The sequence below is a fragment of the Heptranchias perlo genome, chromosome 8 (genome assembly GCF_035084215.1).
Source record: "Heptranchias perlo isolate sHepPer1 chromosome 8, sHepPer1.hap1, whole genome shotgun sequence".
NCBI lineage: Eukaryota > Metazoa > Chordata > Chondrichthyes > Hexanchiformes > Hexanchidae > Heptranchias > Heptranchias perlo.
Genome location: NC_090332.1, coordinates 254,579 through 272,229, shown reverse-complemented (window position 1 = coordinate 272,229; position 17,651 = coordinate 254,579). Strand labels below are relative to the sequence as shown.

At 48.8% G+C, this 17,651-nt stretch overlaps 1 protein-coding gene across 2 annotated transcripts in view; it reads right to left on the bottom strand.

Moving 5' to 3' along the window:
- The window catches only part of LOC137324315 (squalene synthase-like), a 40,954-nt gene extending 23,370 nt beyond the window's left edge, over positions 1–17,584 (bottom strand). The window contains exon 1 of one of the 2 annotated variants that reach the window (XM_067988462.1): positions 17,502–17,584. The gene's annotated coding sequence lies outside the window, so the exon portion shown is untranslated. Of the gene's footprint in view, positions 1–12,852; positions 13,239–17,501 lie in introns of those variants that run through there. The other variant, XM_067988460.1, reaches the window with a different exon arrangement.
- Between the last annotated feature and the right edge of the window lie 67 nt (positions 17,585–17,651).

Sequence of the window (17,651 nt, the reverse complement as noted above, 5' to 3'; positions counted from 1 at the left end):
AATGTTTTCTAGTCTCGCTCCTGAAAGGTCTGGCTCTAATTTTTAGACTGTGCCCCCTACTCCTAGAATCCCCAACCAGCGGAAATAGTTTATCTCTATCCACCCTATCCGTTCCCCTTAATATCTTATAAACTTCCATCAGATCACCCCTTAACCTTTGAAACTCCAGAGAATACAACCCCAATTTGTGTAATCTCTCCTCATAACTTAACCCTTGAAGTCCGGGTATCATTCTAGTAAACCTATTCTGCACTCTCTCCAAGGCCAATATGTCCTTCCGAAGGTGCGGTGCCCAGAACTGCTCACAGTACTCCAGGTGCGGTCTAACCAGGGTTTTGTATAGCTGCAGCATAACTTCTGCCCCCTTGTACTCCAGTCCTCCAGATATAAAGGCCAGCATTCCATTAGCCTTATTGATTATTTTCTGCGCCTTTTCATGACACTTCAATGATCTATGTACCTGAACCCCTAAGTCCCTTTGGACATCCACTGTCTTTAACGTTTTACCATTTAGAAAGTACCCTGTTCTATCCTTTTTTGATCCAAAGTGGATGACCTCACATTTGTCTACATTGAATTCCATTTGCCATAATTTTGCCCATTCACCTAATCTATCAATATCCCTTTGTAATTTTATGTTTTCATCTACACTGCTTACAATGCCACCAATCTTTGTGTCATTGGCAAACTTAGATATGAGACTTTCTATGCCTTCATCTAAGTCGTTAATAAATATTGTGAAGTGAGGCCCCAAGACAGATCCCTGCGGGACTCCACTAGTCACATCCTGCCAATGTGAGTACTTACCCATTATCCCTACTCTCTGTCGCCTTTTGCTCAGCCAACTTCCTAACCAAGTCCGTACTTCTCCCTCGATTCCATGGGCTTCTAACTTAGCTAACAGTCTCTTATGTGGGACCTTATCAAATGCCTTCTGGAAGTCCATATAAATAACATCCACTGACATTCCCCTGCCCACTACATTAGTCACCTCTTCAAAAAATTCAATCAGGTTTGTCAGGCATGACCTACCTTTCACAAATCCATGCTGGCTCTCCCTGATTAACTGAAAATTCTCGAGGTGTTCGGTCACCCTATCCTTAATTATAGACTCCAGCAATTTCCCCACAACAGATGTTAGGCTAACTGGTCTATAATTCCCTGGTTTCCCTCTCTCTCCTTTCTTAGAAAGCGGAGTGACAAGTGCAATTTTCCAATCCAGAGGGACAGTTCCTGAATCTAGAGAACTTTGAAAGATTATAGTTAGGGCATCTGCAATGTGCTCACCTACTTCCTTTAAAACCCTGGGATGGAAACCATCTGGTCTTGGGGATTTGTCACGCTTTCGTGCTATTATTTTCTTCATTACTGTTGCTTTACTTATATTAATTTTATCAATATTAGTTTTCTTGGGATTTCCGGCATGCTATCCTCTTTTTCTACTGTAAATACTGACGCACAGTAATTATTCAACATGTCCGCCAATTCCCCATTGTCATTGACAAAATCCCCACTTTCAGTTTTTAAGTGGCCAACACTGCTCCTGACCACCCTCTTTTTCCTAATATAACTATAAAAGTTCTTTGTATTGGTTTTGATATCCCTTGCAAGTTTCTTTTCATACTCTGTTGCTCTTCCTTACTGTTGTACTCCAACCCCCTTCCAATAATGGCCAACTTGCCATTTGCCTTCCTAATTGCTTGCTGTATCTGCATGCTAACTTTTTGTGTTCCTCGTACGAGGTCACCCAAATCGTTCTGAACACCAACATTTAATAGTTTCTCATCATGTAAAAAATATTCTGTTTTTCTATTCTTTCTACCAAAGTGAACAACCTCACATTTCCCCACATTATACTCCATCTGCCAACTTCTTGCCCACTCATTTAACCTGTCTATATCCCTTTGCACACTCTGTGTCCTCCTCACAGTTTACTTTCCCACCTAGCTTTGTATCATCAGCAAACTTGGATACATTACACTCGGTCCCTTCACCTAAATCATTAATATAGATTGTAAATAGCTGAGGCCCAAGCACTGATCCTTGCGGCACCCCACTAGTTACAGCCTGCAAACCTGAGAATGACCCGTTTATCCCTACACACTGTTTTCTGTCCATTAACCAATCCTCTATTCATGCTAATATATCACCCCCAACCCCATGAGCCCTTATCTTGAGGAACAACCTTTTATGTGGCACCTTATCGAATGCGTTTTGAAAATCCAAATATACTACATCCACTGGTTCTCCTTTACCTACCTACTAGTTACATCCTCAAAAAACTCCAGTAGATTTGTCAAACACGATTTCCCTTTCATAAAACCATGTTGACTCTGCCTAGTCATATTATGACTTTTTTTTTTAAGTGTCCTGTTACCACTTCCTTAATAATGGATTCCAGCATTTTCCCGACGACTGATGTCAGATTAACTGGTCTGTAGTTCCCTGTTTTCTCTCTCCCTCCTTTCTTGAATAGTGGGGTTACATTTGCTACCTTCCAATCCGCTGGGACTGTTGAAGACTCTAGGGAATTTTGGAAGATCATAACCAATGCATCCACTTTCTCTGCAGCCACCGCTTTTAGAACCCTCGGATGTAGGTCATCAGGTCCAGGAGATTCATCGGATTTTAGTCCCATTAGTTTCTCAAGTACTTTTTCTCTACTGATATTAATTACTTTAAGTTCCTCACTCTCATTAGCCTCTTGGTTCCCCACCCGTCTGGGATGCAGACTTGAATGTTTGTAGCAGACAACTGGTTTAGCCATTCATCACCAGATCTGGCTGGACCACATAAAGCACTTTCGGGGCCTACTCTCCTCTGCCAAAACTGCTCACTATTCCAGGCTCACCATGGAATGCAAAAGTAACCCCCGGCTTCTCCTCTTCAATACAAACTATCTTAAACCCCTTTCCCCTGCTCCCTCCACCCTCATCTCCAACGAAAAATGCGAGAAGCTCCTGGACTTCTTTGTCACTAAGATTGAGACCATCCATTCAGCAGCCTTTGCCGCTTTCTTCCCTTCCCCTAGCCCACCGAGCCAACATCCCCCATGGTTCGCCCTTCCCTAGCAGTGCAGAAAGAGTGCAGAAAAGATTTACTAGGATGCTACCGGGACTTGATGGCTTGACTTATAGGGAGAGGTTGGATAAACTGAGACTTTTTTTCCTGGAGAGTAGGAGGTTTTGGGGTGATCTTATAGAAGTCTATAAAATAATGAGGGGCATAGATAAGGTAAATAGTCAAAATCTTTTCCCAAAGGTAGGGGAGTCTATAACGAGGGGGCATAGATTTAAGGTGGGAGGGGAGAGATACAAAAGGGCCCAGAGGGGCAATTTTTTCACTCAAAGAGTGGTGAGTGTCTGGAACAAGCTGCTAGAGGCAGTAGTAGAGGCGGGTACAATTTTGTCTTTTAAAAAGCATTTGGACAGTTACATGGGTAAGATGGGTATAGAGGGATATGGGCCAAGTGCAGGCAATTGGGACGAGCTTAGTGGTAAAAACTGGGCGACATGGACATGTTGGGCCGAAGGGCCTGTTTCCATGTTGTAAACTTCTATGATTCTAGCCCTGAACTTGCATCTTTCTCCAGTTTCTCTATCTCTCCTCTTGCCCTCTCCGAGCTCATCTTGACTATGAGAACCCACCTCCTGCTCCCTCGACAGAAGCCGGGGGTTACTTTTGCATTCCATGGTGAGCCTGGAATAGTGAGCAGTTTTGGCAGAGGACAGTAGGCCCTGAACGTGCTTTGTGGTCCAGCCAGATCTGGCGACGAATGGCTAAACCAGTTGTCCGCTGAACTCCCAACTTCCCCTTCTGGCCCCCATGTGAGCTGATATTGTTAACTGTCCCCCTGCCCTTCAAATCTGCCATCATCACACCCCTCCTCAAAAAACCCACACCTGACCCCTCTGTCCTTGCAAACTACTGCCCCATCTCCAACCTCCCTTTACTCTCCAAAGTCCTTAAATGTATTGTCACTTCCCAAATCAGTGCCCATTTTTCCCACAACTCCATATTTGAATCCCTCCAATCAGGTTTCCGCCCCAGTCACAGCACAAACGGCCCTTATCAAAGTCACAAATGACATCCTGTGTGACTTTGATGATGGTAAACTATCCCTCCTCATCCTTCTCAATCTGTCTGCAGCCTTTGACACGGTTTGACCACACCATCCTCCTCCAACGCCTCTCCTCCTTCGTCCAGTCGAGTGGGACTGCGCTCGCCAGGTTCCATTCTTATCTATCCAGTCGTAGCCAAAGAATCACCTGCAATGGCTTCTGTTCCCACTCCCGCACCGTTACATCTGGAGTCCCCAAGGATCTATCCTTGGCCCGCTCCTATTTCTCATCTACATGATGCCCCTCGGCGACATCATCCGAAAACACGTCAGATTCCACATGTACGCTGACGACACCCAGCTCTACCTCACAACCACCTGCCTTAGTCTCTCCACTATCTCTCATTTGTCACTTTGCTTGACCGACATCTAGTACTGGATGAGCAAAGATTTCCTCCGATTAAATATTGGGACGACCGAAGCCATTGTCTTTGGTCTCCGCCGCAAATCCCGTTCTCTAGCCACCGACTCCATCCCCCTCCCTGGCCACTGTCTGAGGCTGAACCAGACCGTTCACAACCTGGGAGTCCTATTTGACCCTGAGATGAGCTTCCAACCACGTATCCTCTCCATCACCAAGATCGCCTACTCCCACCTCGGTAACATCGCCCACTCCGCCCCTGCCTCAGCTCATCTGCTGCTGAAATCCTCATCCATGCCTTTGTTACCTCCAGACTGGACTATTCCAATGCTCTCCTGACTGGCCTTCCATCTTCCACCCTCCATAACCTTGAGCTCATCCAAAACAATGCTGCCCGTATTCTAACACACACCAAGTCCCGTTCTCGCTGACCTACATTGGCTCCCGGTCCGGAAACGCCTCAATTTTAAAATTCTCCTCCTGGTTTTCAAATCCTGTCATGGCCTCGCCCCTCCCTATCTCTATAACCTCCTCCAGCCCTACAACCCTCCGAGATCTCTGCGCTCCTCCAATTCTTGCCTCTTGCGCTTTCCTGATTTTAATCGCTCCACCACTGGCGGCCATGCCTCCAGATGCCTAGGCCCTAAGCTCTGGAATTCCCTCCCTAAACCTCTCCGCCTCTCTCTCCTCCTTTAAGACGCTCCTTAAAACCGACCTCTTTGACCTGTCCAAATATCTCGTGGCTCGGTGTCAAATTTTGTCTGATAACACTCCTGTGAAGCTTATTACGTTAAAGGTGCTATATAAATGCAAGTTGTTGTTGTTGCTGTATAAAACCTTAAATAAGACCTCAGTGAGAGTACTGTGTGCAGTACTGGGCCCCACTCTATAGGAAGGATACTGAAGCTTTAGAGAGGGGACAGCACAGATTCACTAGGATGCTGCCTGGAATGAGGAAATAGAAGTAAGGAGAAAGACACGAGAAATTTGGGCTTTTTTTTCATTAGAACAACATAGATTACAGGGCGATATGATATACGTGTTTAAAATTTAGAAAGGATGGGACAGGGTAGATAGAAGCAGCTATCAATGGAGTCTGGTTTCAACAGAGTCTATAATTGGGAATTTGGCGAGTGAGGGGATTCAGTGCAATAAGGGGTGAGGTGGATTTGATAGTCAGCGGAGTGGAGGGGGGCGCGCCGAGGGCCGGGAGGGGGCGCGCCGAGGGCCGGGAGGGGGCGCGCCGAGGGCCGGGAGGGGGGGGGGCCGAGGGCCGGGAGGGGGGGGGGGCCGAGGGCCGGGAGGGGGGGGGGGCCGAGGGCCGGGAGGGGGGGGGGGCCGAGGGCCGGGAGGGGGGGGGGGGCCGAGGGCCGGGAGGGGGGGGGGCCGAGGGCCGGGAGGGGGGGGGGCCGAGGGCCGGGAGGGGGGGGGCCGAGGGCCGGGAGGGGGGGGGGCCGAGGGCCGGGAGGGGGGGGGGCCGAGGGCCGGGAGGGGGGGGGGGGCCGAGGGCCGGGTCACAGCAACAACAAAACAAAACTGTAGTGTGACATCACAGGTAAGGCAGGTAGGTGATTGGTGGTGAGTATTTCTTCTATTTTCTTCTTTCTTCGGTCTGTGGGCTAAATAACATAGCAGAAAACTAAATTTTTTTTAAAAACTAAAACTTAATTTAATAATAATTTAATTAGGCCAGTACTTGGTTCAACCTAAAAATAATTTGATTGGCATTGAAGTAATCAATAAATAAAATAATTATGACAGGGCAGGAGATGTGTTGCAGCTGCAATATGTGGGAGATAACGGACAGTTTTGTACCGGGGCGACTACATCTGCGGGAAGTGTCTGCAGCTCGAGGAACTTCGGCTCCGAGTTGAGGGGCTGGAGTCCGAGCTGCAGACATTGCGAGGCATCAGGGAGGGGGAAAGTTACCCGGACACTTTGATCCAGGAGGCAGTCACGCCCCTTAGACTAAATACCGTAGAATTGGCACGTGGTCAGGGACAGGAGGGTGTGACTGCGAGTGAGGCAGGTATGGGGATCCAGGAGGGAGCATTGCAGGAGCCTCAGCCTCTGCACTTGTCCAATAGATATGTGGCTTTTGTAGCCCTTGTGGACGAGTGCAGGGACTGCAGGGAGGATGAGCAAACTGGCCACAGCACCGTGGTTCAGGGGGCCATTCAAGCGGGAGGAGTAAAAAAGGAATGTAGTTGTCGTAGGCGACAGTATAGTTAGAGGGATAGACACTGTTCTCTGCAGCCAAGAGCGAGAGTCCCAAAGGCTGTGTTGCCAAGGTTAAGGACATCGCCTCCGGGCTGGAGAGGAACTTGGAGTGGGAGGGGGAGGATCCAGTTGTCGTAGTCCACGTAAGTACCAACGACATAGGTAGGACTAAGAAAGAGGTTCTGCTGAGGGAGTTTGAGCAGCTAGGGACTAAATTAAAAAGCAGAAACACAAAGGTAATAATCTCCGGATTATTACCTGAGCCACGAGCAAATTGGCACAGGGTAAATCAGATCAGAGAGATGAATGCGTGGCTCAACGATTGGTGTGGGAGAAGTGGGTTTTGATTCATGGGGCACTGGCACCAGTACTGGGGAAAGAGGGAGCTGTTCCGTTGGGACAGGCTTCACCTGAACCGTGCTGGGACCAGTGTTCTGGCAAACCGAATAACCAGTAGGGCGAAGTTTAGAATGATAAAGAGAAAAGACAAGGAAGTAGGACAGGAAAGTGATGGGGGGTAATGATAAACAGAGTGTGTCAGGAAGCAACACAGCGTACAAACATAAGAGTGTACTAGCAAATGGGGCCGGGGTAGGAAAGAATGGTAAAAAGAAAAAATTAAAGGTTCTTTATCTGAATGCGTGCAGCATTCGTAAGATAGATGAATTGACGGCACAAATAGAAACAAATGGGTATGATCTCGTGGCCATTACAGAGACGTGGTTGCAAGCTAAATATTCAGGGTTATTTAACATTTTGGAAGGATAGAAAAAAGGTAAAGATGGTGGGGTAGCTCTGTTAATAAAGGATGATATTGATATAATAGTTAGAAATGATCTTGGCTCCGATCATCAAGATGTTGAATCAATTTGGGTGGAGGTAAGAAATAGCAAGAGAAAGAAATCACTGGTGGGAGTAGTATATAGGCCCCCTAACAGTAGCTACACTGTAGGGCAAAATATTAATCAGGAAATAAGGAGGGGCTTGTAAAAAAAAAGGTAATGCAATAATCATGGGTGATTTTAACTTTCACATAGATTGGACAAATCAAATTGGCAAATGTAGCCCTGAGGAGGAGTTCATAGAGTGTATTAGGGACTGTTTCTTAGACCAATACATCGGGGAACCAACCAGAGAACAGGCCATTTTGGATCTGGTAATGGGTAACGAAACAGGATTAATTAATTATCTCAAACTAAAGGATCCCTTGGGAAGCAGTGATCACAACATGATAAACTGGATGTGAAATTCTGAGAGCGAGGATCTTGGGTCTGAAACTACTGTATTAAACTTAAATAAGGGCAATTATAAAGGAATGAAGGCGGAATTGGCTAAAGTGGACTGGGTAAACAGATTAGATGGTATGATGGTGGATAAGCAGTAGCAAACATTTAAAAATATATTTTATGACCCGCAACAAAAATATATCTCTGTGAGGGGGAAAGACTCCACACAAAAGGTGAACCAACCATGGCTAACTAAGGAAGTCATGGGTGCTATCAGGTTAAAAGAAAAAGCATACAACATGGCAAAGATTACTGGTAAACCCAAAGATTGGGAAAACGTTAAAAACCAGCGAAGAATGCCTAAAAGAATTATAGAGGGAGAAAATAAATTGAGAGTAAACTAGCAAGAAATATAAAAACTGACAGTAAAAGCTTCTATGAGTATATAAAAAGGAAGAGGGTAGCTAAAGTAAACATTGGTCCCTTAGAGGATGAGACTGGGGAAAAATAATGGAAAACAAGGAAATGGCAGAGGAATTGAACAGATATTTTGTATCTGTCTTCACAGTAGAAGACACTAATAACATAACAATAATAGTAGATAATCAAGGGGCAAAGGGGAGGGAGGAACTAAAAACAATCACCATCACTAGAGAAAAAGTACTCGGTAAACTAATGTGTCTAAAGACTGACAAGTCCCCTGGACCTGATGACTTGCATCGAGGGTCTTAAAGGAAGTGGCTACAGGCATAGTGGATGCATTGGTTGTAATCTTCCAGAATTCAATACAATCTGGAAAGGTCCCAGCGGATTGGAAAACCGCAAACATAGCACCTCTATTCAAGAAGGGAGTGAGACAGAAAACAGGTAACTGTAGACCAGTTAGCCTAACGTGTGTCATTGGGAAAATGCTAGAATCCATTATTAAGGAAGTAGTAGCAGGACATTTGGAAACTCATAATACAATCAAGGAGAGTCAGCATGGTTTTATGAAGGGGAAATCATATCTGACAAATTTATTAGAATTCTTTGAGGAAGTAACGGGCAGGGTGGATAAAGGGGAACCAATGGATGCTGTATATTTGGATTTCCAAACGGCATTTGATAAGGTGCCACATAAAAGATTACTGCACAAGATAAGAGCTCATGGTGTTGGGGGTAATATACTGGCATGGATAGAGGATTGGCTAACTAACAGAAAACAAAGAGTCGGGATAAAAGGGTCATTTTCAAAATGGCGATCTGTAACTAGTGGGGTGCCGCAGGGATCAGTGCTGGGGCCTCAACTATTTACAATAAGAACATAAGAAATAGGAGCAGGAGTAGGCCAATCAGCCCCTCGAGCCTGCTCCGCCATTCAATAAGATCATGGCTGATCTGATCCTAACCTCAAATCTAAATTCATGTCCAATTTCCTGCCCGCTCCCCGTATCCCCTAATTCCCTTTACTTCTAGGAAACTGTCTATTTCTGTTTTAAATTTATTTAATGATGTAGCTTCCACAGCTTCCTGGGGCAGCAAATTCCACAGACCTACTACCCTCTGAGTGAAGAAGTTTCTCCTCATCTCAGTTTTGAAAGAGCAGCCCCTTATTCTAAGATTATGCCCCCTAGTTCTAGTTTCACCCATCCTTGGGAACATCCTTACCACATCCACCCGATCAAGCCCCTTCTCAATCTTATATGTTTCAATAAGATCGCCTCTCATTCTTCTGAACTCCAATGAGTAGAGTCCCAATCTACTCAACCTCTCCTCATATGTCCACCCCCTCATCCCCGGGATTAACCGAGTGAACCTTCTTTGTACTGCCTCGAGAGCAAGTTTGTCTTTTCTTAAGTATGGACACCAAAACTGTATGCAATATATATCAATGACTTGCATGAAGGAACAGAGTGTCTTGTGGCCAAATTTGCTGATGATACAAAGATAGGTGGAAAAGCAAGTTGCGATGAGGACACAAAGTGTCTGCAAAGGGATATTGACAGGTTAAGCAAATGGGCAAAAATTTGGCAGATGGAATATAATAGGAAAATGTGAAGTCACCGACTTTGGGAGGAAAAATAAAAAAGCAAAATATTATTTGAATGGAGAAATATTACAAAATGCTGCGGTACAGAGGGATCTGGGTGTCCTCGTACATGAAACACAAAAAGTCAACATACAGGTGCAGCAGGTAATCCGGAAGGCAAACGGAATATTGGCCTTTATTTCCAGGGGGCTGGAGTATAAAAGCAGGGAAGTCATGCTCCAACTGTACAGGGTGCTGGTGAGACCACACCTGGAGTACTGCGTACAGTTCTGGTGCCCTTATTTAAGGAAGGATATAGTTGCATTTCAGTGGAGGCAGTTCAGAGAAGGTTCACTCGGTTGATTCCGGTATGGAAGGGTTGTCTTATGAGGAAAGATTGAATAGGTTGGGTCTACACTCACTGGAGTTTAGAAGAATGAGGGGAGATCTTATTGAAACATACAAGATTCTGAGGGGACTCGATAGGGTAGATGCTGAGAGGATGTTACCCCTCATTGGGGAATCTAAAACTAGGGGGCATAGTCTCAGAATAAGGGGTCGCCCGTTTAAGACGGAAATGAGGAGGAATTTCTTCTCCCAGAGGGTCGTGAAATCTTTGGAATTCTTTACCCCAAAAAGCTGTGGAGGCTGTGTCACTGAATACTTTTAAAGGCTGAGTTAGACAAATTTTTGATCAGCAAGGGAGTCAATGGACATGGGGAAAAGGCAAGAAAGTGGAGTTGAGGTAAAAATCAGATCAGCCATGATCTCATTAAATGGCAGAGCAGGCTTAAAAGGCCAGATGGCCTACTCCTGCTCCCATCTCTTATGGTCTTATGGAGTGTTCCCAGTAGTTGAGGATCTAGAATGAGGGGCCAAAGAAACAAGATTAAATGTAAGAGATTTAGAATTCGCATTTATATAGCGCCTTAACATAGTAAAACGTTCCAAGGCCCTTCACAGGAGCGATTATCAAACAAAATTTGACACCAAGCTGTATAAGGAGATTTAGAACAGATGACCAAAAGCTTGGTCAGAGGTAGATGTTAAGGAGCGTCTTAAAGGAGAAAGGTAGAGAGACAGCGAAGTTTAGGGAGGGAATTTTAGTTTTTTTATTCGTTCGTGGGAAGTGGGTGTTGCTGGCGAGGCCAGCATTTATTGCCCATCCTAATTGCCCTTGAGAAGGTGGTGGTGAGCCACCTTCTTGAACCATTACAGTCCGTGTGGTGAAGGTTCTCCCACAGTGCTGTTAGGTAGGGAGTTCCAGGATTATGGCCCAGAGCTTAGGGCCTAGGCAGCTGAAGATACAGCTGCCAATCGTGGAGCGATTAAAATCAGGGACGCGCAAGAGACCAGAAGTGGATGAGTTTAGAGATCTCGGAGGCTTAGAATCCTAGAAAGATTACAGCACGGAAGGAGGCCATTCGGCTCATCGAGTCCACGCCAGCTCTATGCAAGAGCAATCCAGCTAGTCCCACTCCCCCGCCCTATCCCCGCAATTTTTTTCCCTTCAAGTACTTATCCAGTTCCCTTTTGAAGGCCATGATTGAATCTGCCTCCACCACCCCCTCGGGCAGTGCATGCCAGATCCTAACCATTTGCTGTATAAAAAAAGTTTTCCCTCGTGTCACCTTTGGTTCTTTTGCCAATCACCTTAAATCTATGTCCTCTGGTTCTTGACCCTTCCGCCAATGGGAACAGTTTCTCTCTATTTACTCTGTCTAGACCCTTCGTGATTTTGAATACCTCTGTCAAATCTCCTCGCAACCTTCTCTGTTCCAAGGAGAACAACCCCAGCTTCTCCAGTCTGTCCATGTAACTAAAGTCCCTCATCCCTGGAATCATTCTAGTAAATCTCTTCTGCACCCTCTCTAAGGCCTTCACATCTTTCCTGAAGTGTGGTGCCCAGAACTGGACACAATACTCCAGCTGTGGGCGAACCAGAGTTTTATAAAGGTTCATCATGACTTCCATACTTTTGTACTCTCTGCCTCTATTATGAAGCCCAGGATTCCATGTGCTTTTTTAACCACTTTCTCAACCTTCCCTGCCATCTTCAACGATTTGTGCACATATACCCCCAGATCTCCCTGTTCCTGTACCCCTTTTAGAGTTGTGCCCTCTAGTTTATATTGCCTCTCCTCCTTCTTCCTACCGAAATGTATCACTTTGCATTTTTCTGCATTAAAATTTCATCTGCCACGTGTCCATCCATTCCACCAGCCTGTCTATATCCTCTTGAAGTCTATCACTATCTTCCTCACTGTTCACTACCCTTCCAAGTTTTGCATCAACTGCAAATTTGGAAATTGTGCCCTGTACACACAAATCCAAGTCATTAATATATATCAAGAAAAGCAGTGGTCCCAGCACCAATCCCTGGGGAACACCACTGTACACCTCCCTCCAGTCCGAAAAACAACCGCTCACCACTACTCTGTTTCCTGTCACTTAGCCAATTCTGTTTCCATGTTGCTACTGCCCCCTTTATTCCACGGGCCTCAATCTTTATGATAAGCCTACCATGCGGCACTTCATCAAACACCTTTTGAAAGTCCATATACACCACGTCTACCCTCTCTGTTACCTCATCAAAAAACTCTTATCGAGTTAGTTGTAGGGGTGGAGGAGGTTACAGAGATAGGGAGGGGTGAGGTCATGGAGGGATTTGAAAACAAGGATGAGAATTTTAAAATCAAGGCATTCCCAGACTGGTAGCCAATGTAGGTCTGCAAGCATAGGGGTGATGGATGACCAGGACTTGGTGCGAGTTAGGATACAGGAAGCAGAGTTTTGGATGAGCTCAAGTTTTACGGAGGGTGAAGGGTGGGCGAGAGAAAGGTCTTGGCCCAGAGATCGTGAGGCTGTGGTTGCGGCCAGTCCGGCCACACTGAACCCCAGTAAACATGATACTCACCTCCCTGGACCAGGCACGGGGCCCCGGCCCCCAGTTTGTATTTGATCAGGTTCAGGAACTCCTCCGGGTGCCCGAGGGACCGGAGCAAATCCATCGTCACCGAACCCGGGGACACAGGTAGCTGCTAATCCTCGTTCCCGTCACTCCAGTCACTCTCAGGCTGCTCCCCTCTCACTCTGGTCTCTCTCTATCCCGCTCTCTCTCTCTCTCTATCCCGCTCTCTCCCGCTCCCTCTATCCCGCTCTCTCTCTCTATCCCGCTCTCTCTCTCTATCCCGCTCTCTCTCTCTATCCCGCTCTCTCTCTCTATCCCGCTCTCTCTCTCTATCCCGCTCTCTCTCTCTATCCCGCTCTCTCTCTCTCTCTATCCCGCTCTCTCTCTCTCTCTATCCCGCTCTCTCTCTCTCTCTATCCCGCTCTCTCTCTCTCTCTATCCCGCTCTCTCTCTCTCTATCCCGCTCTCTCTCTCTCTCTATCCCGCTCTCTCTCTCTCTCTATCCCGCTCTCTCTCTCTCTCTATCCCGCTCTCTCTCTCTCTCTATCCCGCTCTCTCTCTCTCTCTATCCCGCTCTCTCTCTCTCTCTATCCCGCTCTCTCTCTCTCTACCCGTCCCGCTCTCTCTCTCTCTATCCCGGTCCCGCTCTCTCGTCTCTCTATCCCGGTCCCGCTCTCTCTCTCTATCCCCGGTCCCGCTCTCTCTCTCTATCCCGGTCCCGCTCTCTCTCTCTATCCCGGTCCCCGCTCTCTCTCTCTCTCTCTATCCCGGTCTCTCTCTCTATCCCGGTCCCGCTCTCTCTCTCTCTCTCTATCCCGGTCTCTCTCTCTCTCTCTAGCCCGCTCTCTCTCTCTCTCTATCCCGCTCTCTCTCTCTCTATCCCGCTCTCTCTCTCTCTCTATCCCGCTCTCTCTCTCTCTATCCCGGTCCCGCTCTCTCTATCCCGGTCCCGCTCTCTCTCTCTCTATCCCGGTCCCGCTCTCTCTCTCTATCCCGGTCCCGCTCTCTCTCTCTATCCCGGTCCCGCTCTCTCTCTCTATCCCGGTCCCGCTCTCTCTCTCTCTCTCTATCCCGGTCTCTCTCTCTATCCCGGTCCCGCTCTCTCTCTCTCTCTCTATCCCGGTCTCTCTCTCTCTCTCTAGCCCGCTCTCTCTATCCCGCTCTCTCTCTCTCTCTCTATCCCGCTCTCTCTCTCTCTCTATCCCGGTCTCTCTCTCTCTCTATCCCGCTCTCTCTCTCTCTCTATCCCGGTCTCTCTCTCTCTCTATCCCGCTCTCTCTCTCTATCCCGGTCTCTCTCTCTCTCTATCCCGGTCTCTCTCTCTCTCTCTCTATCCCGGTCTCTCTCTCTCTCTATCCCGGTCTCTCTCTCTCTCTCTCTCTATCCGGTCTCTCTCTCTCTCTCTATCCCGGTCTCTCTCTCTCTCTATCCCGCTCTCTCTCTCTCTCTCTATCCCGCTCTCTCTCTCTCTCTATCCCGCTCTCTCTCTCTCTCTCTATCCCGCTCTCTCTCTCTCTCTCTATCCCGCTCTCTCTCTCTCTCTCTATCCCGCTCTCTCTCTCTCTCTCTATCCCGGTCTCTCTCTCTCTCTCCCTCTATCCCGGTCTCTCTCTCTCTCTCTATCCCGGTCTCTCTCTCTCTCTCTATCCCGGTCTCTCTCTCTCTCTCTATCCCGGTCTCTCTCTCTCTCTCTATCCCGGTCTCTCTCTCTCTATCCCGCTCTCTCTCTCTCTCTCTCTCCCGCTCTCTCTCTCTCTCTCTATCCCGCTCTCTCTCTCTCTCTCTCTATCCCGCTCTCTCTCTCTCTCTCTCTATCCCGCTCTCTCTCTCTCTCTCTATCCCGCTCTCTCTCTCTCTCTCTATCCCGCTCTCTCTCTCTCTCTCTCTATCCCGCTCTCTCTCTCTCTCTCTATCCCGCTCTCTCTCTCTCTCTCTCTATCCCGCTCTCTCTCTCTCTCTCTCTATCCCGGTCTCTCTCTCTCTCTCTATCCCGGTCTCTCTCTCTCTCTCTATCCCGGTCTCTCTCTCTCTCTCTCTATCCGCTCTCTCTCTCTCTCTCTCTCTATCCCGCTCTCTCTCTCTCTCTCTATCCCGTCTCTCTCTCTCTCTATCCCGGTCTCTCTATCCCGGTCTCTCTCTCTCTCTCTCTCTATCCCGGTCTCTCTCTCTCTCTATCCCGGTCTCTCTATCCCGGTCTCTCTCTCTATCCCGGTCTCTCTCTCTCTCTCTATCCCGGTCTCTCTCTCTCTCTATCCCGGTCTCTCTCTCTCTCTCTATCCCGGTCTCTCTCTCTCTCTCTCTCTATCCCGCTCTCTCTCTCTCTCTCTCTATCCCGGTCTCTCTATCCCGGTCTCTCTCTCTCTCTCTCTCTATCCCGGTCTCTCTCTCTCTATCCGGTCTCTCTATCCCGGTCTCTCTCTCTCTCTATCCCGGTCTCTCTCTCTCTCTCTCTCTCTATCCCGGTCTCTCTCTCTCTATCCCGGTCTCTCTATCCCGGTCTCTCTCTCTCTATCCCGGTCTCTCTATCCCGGTCTCTCTATCCCGGTCTCTCTCTCTCTCTATCCCGGTCTCTCTCTCTCTCTCTCTCTATCCCGGTCTCTCTCTCTCTATCCCGGTCTCTCTATCCCGGTCTCTCTCTCTCTATCCGGTCTCTCTATCCCGGTCTCTCTATCCCGGTCTCTCTCTCTCTATCCCGGTCTCTCTATCCCGGTCTCTCTATCCCGGTCTCTCTCTCTCTCTATCCCGGTCTCTCTCTCTCTCTCTCTCTCTATCCCGGTCTCTCTCTCTCTATCCCGGTCTCTCTATCCCGGTCTCTCTCTCTCTATCCCGGTCTCTCTCTCTCTATCCCGGTCTCTCTATCCCGGTCTCTCTCTCTCTATCCCGGTCTCTCTATCCCGGTCTCTCTCTCTCTCTCTCTATCCCGGTCTCTCTCTCTCTCTCTCTCTATCCCGCTCTCTCTCTCTCTCTCTATCCCGGTCTCTCTCTCTCTCTCTATCCCGGTCTCTCTCTCTCTCTATCCCGGTCTCTCTCTCTCTCTATCCCGGTCTCTCTCTCTCTCTCTATCCCGGTCTCTCTCTCTCTCTATCCCGGTCTCTCTCTCTCTCTATCCCGCTCTCTCTCTCTCTCTCTATCCCGGTCTCTCTCTCTCTCTATCCCGGTCTCTCTCTCTCTCTATCCCGGTCTCTCTCTCTCTCTATCCCGGTCTCTCTCTCTCTCTATCCCGGTCTCTCTCTCTCTCTATCCCGGTCTCTCTCTCTCTCTATCCCGCTCTCTCTCTCTCTCTCTATCCCGGTCTCTCTCTCTCTCTATCCCGGTCTCTCTCTCTCTCTATCCCGGTCTCTCTCTATCCCGGTCTCTCTCTCTCTCTCTATCCCGCTCTCTCTCTCTCTCTCTATCCCGGTCTCTCTCTCTCTCTATCCCGGTCTCTCTCTCTCTCTATCCCGGTCTCTCTCTATCCCGGTCTCTCTCTCTCTCTATCCCGGTCTCTCTCTCTCTCTATCCCGGTCTCTCTCTCTCTCTATCCCGGTCTCTCTCTCTCTCTATCCCGGTCTCTCTCTCTCTCTCTATCCCGGTCTCTCTCTCTCTCTATCCCGGTCTCTCTCTCTCTCTATCCCGGTCTCTCTCTCTCTCTATCCCGCTCTCTCTCTCTCTCTCTATCCCGGTCTCTCTCTCTCTCTCTCTATCCCGGTCTCTCTCTCTCTCTCTCTATCCCGGTCTCTCTCTCTCTATCCCGGTCTCTCTCTCTCTATCCCGGTCTATCCCGCTCTCTCTCTCTCTCTATCCCGGTCTCTCTCTCTCTCTATCCCGGTCTCTCTCTCTCTCTATCCCGGTCTCTCTCTCTCTCTATCCCGCTCTCTCTCTCTCTCTCTATCCCGGTCTCTCTCTCTCTCTCTCTATCCCGGTCTCTCTCTATCCCGGTCTCTCTCTCTCTCTCTCTATCCCGGTCTCTCTCTCTCTCTCTCTATCCCGGTCTCTCTCTCTCTATCCCGGTCTCTCTCTCTCTATCCCGGTCTATCCCGCTCTCTCTCTCTCTCTATCCCGGTCTCTCTCTCTCTCTATCCCGGTCTCTCTCTCTCTCTATCCCGCTCTCTCTCTCTCTCTCTATCCCGGTCTCTCTCTCTCTCTCTCTATCCGGTCTCTCTCTCTCTCTCTCTATCCCGGTCTCTCTCTATCCCGGTCTCTCTCTCTCTATCCCGGTCTATCCCGCTCTCTCTCTCTCTCTATTCCCGGTCTCTCCCGGTTTATTCCGCTCCCCCGCGAACTCCATGTACAAACCGGCTCGAGCGCCGCGTCACAGAGGGCGGGAGCTGCCATTGGGCTGCCACCTCGGACCAGTAACCAGCAGCCAATCACCGCACGGCGCACACGTGACTGGCCAGGCCGCCCGGGACGGGCGCAGCCAATCAGCAAACAGCTCTCGTCGCGCCATTCCCGCCCACCTGCAGCACCCACCGTAAACACCGCAGTGCCCGCGCACCCACCGTAAACACCGCAGTGCCCGCGCACCCACCGTAAACACCGCAGTGCCCGCGCACCCACCGTAAACACCGCAGTGCCCGCGCACCCACCGTAAACACCGCAGTGCCCGCGCACCCACCGTAAACACCGCAGTGCCCGCGCACCCACCGTAAACACCGCAGTGCCCGCGCACCCACCGTAAACACCGCAGTGCCCGCAGCACCGGCAGCAGAGAGTCACGACTGTGACACGGGACGGGGTGAAGGGCTGGCCGTGCCGCTCCCTCGGCCCGGTACCGGTGCCGGTTGTGTAATGGACGGGCCTGCCACAGACTCCAGCTGGCGACA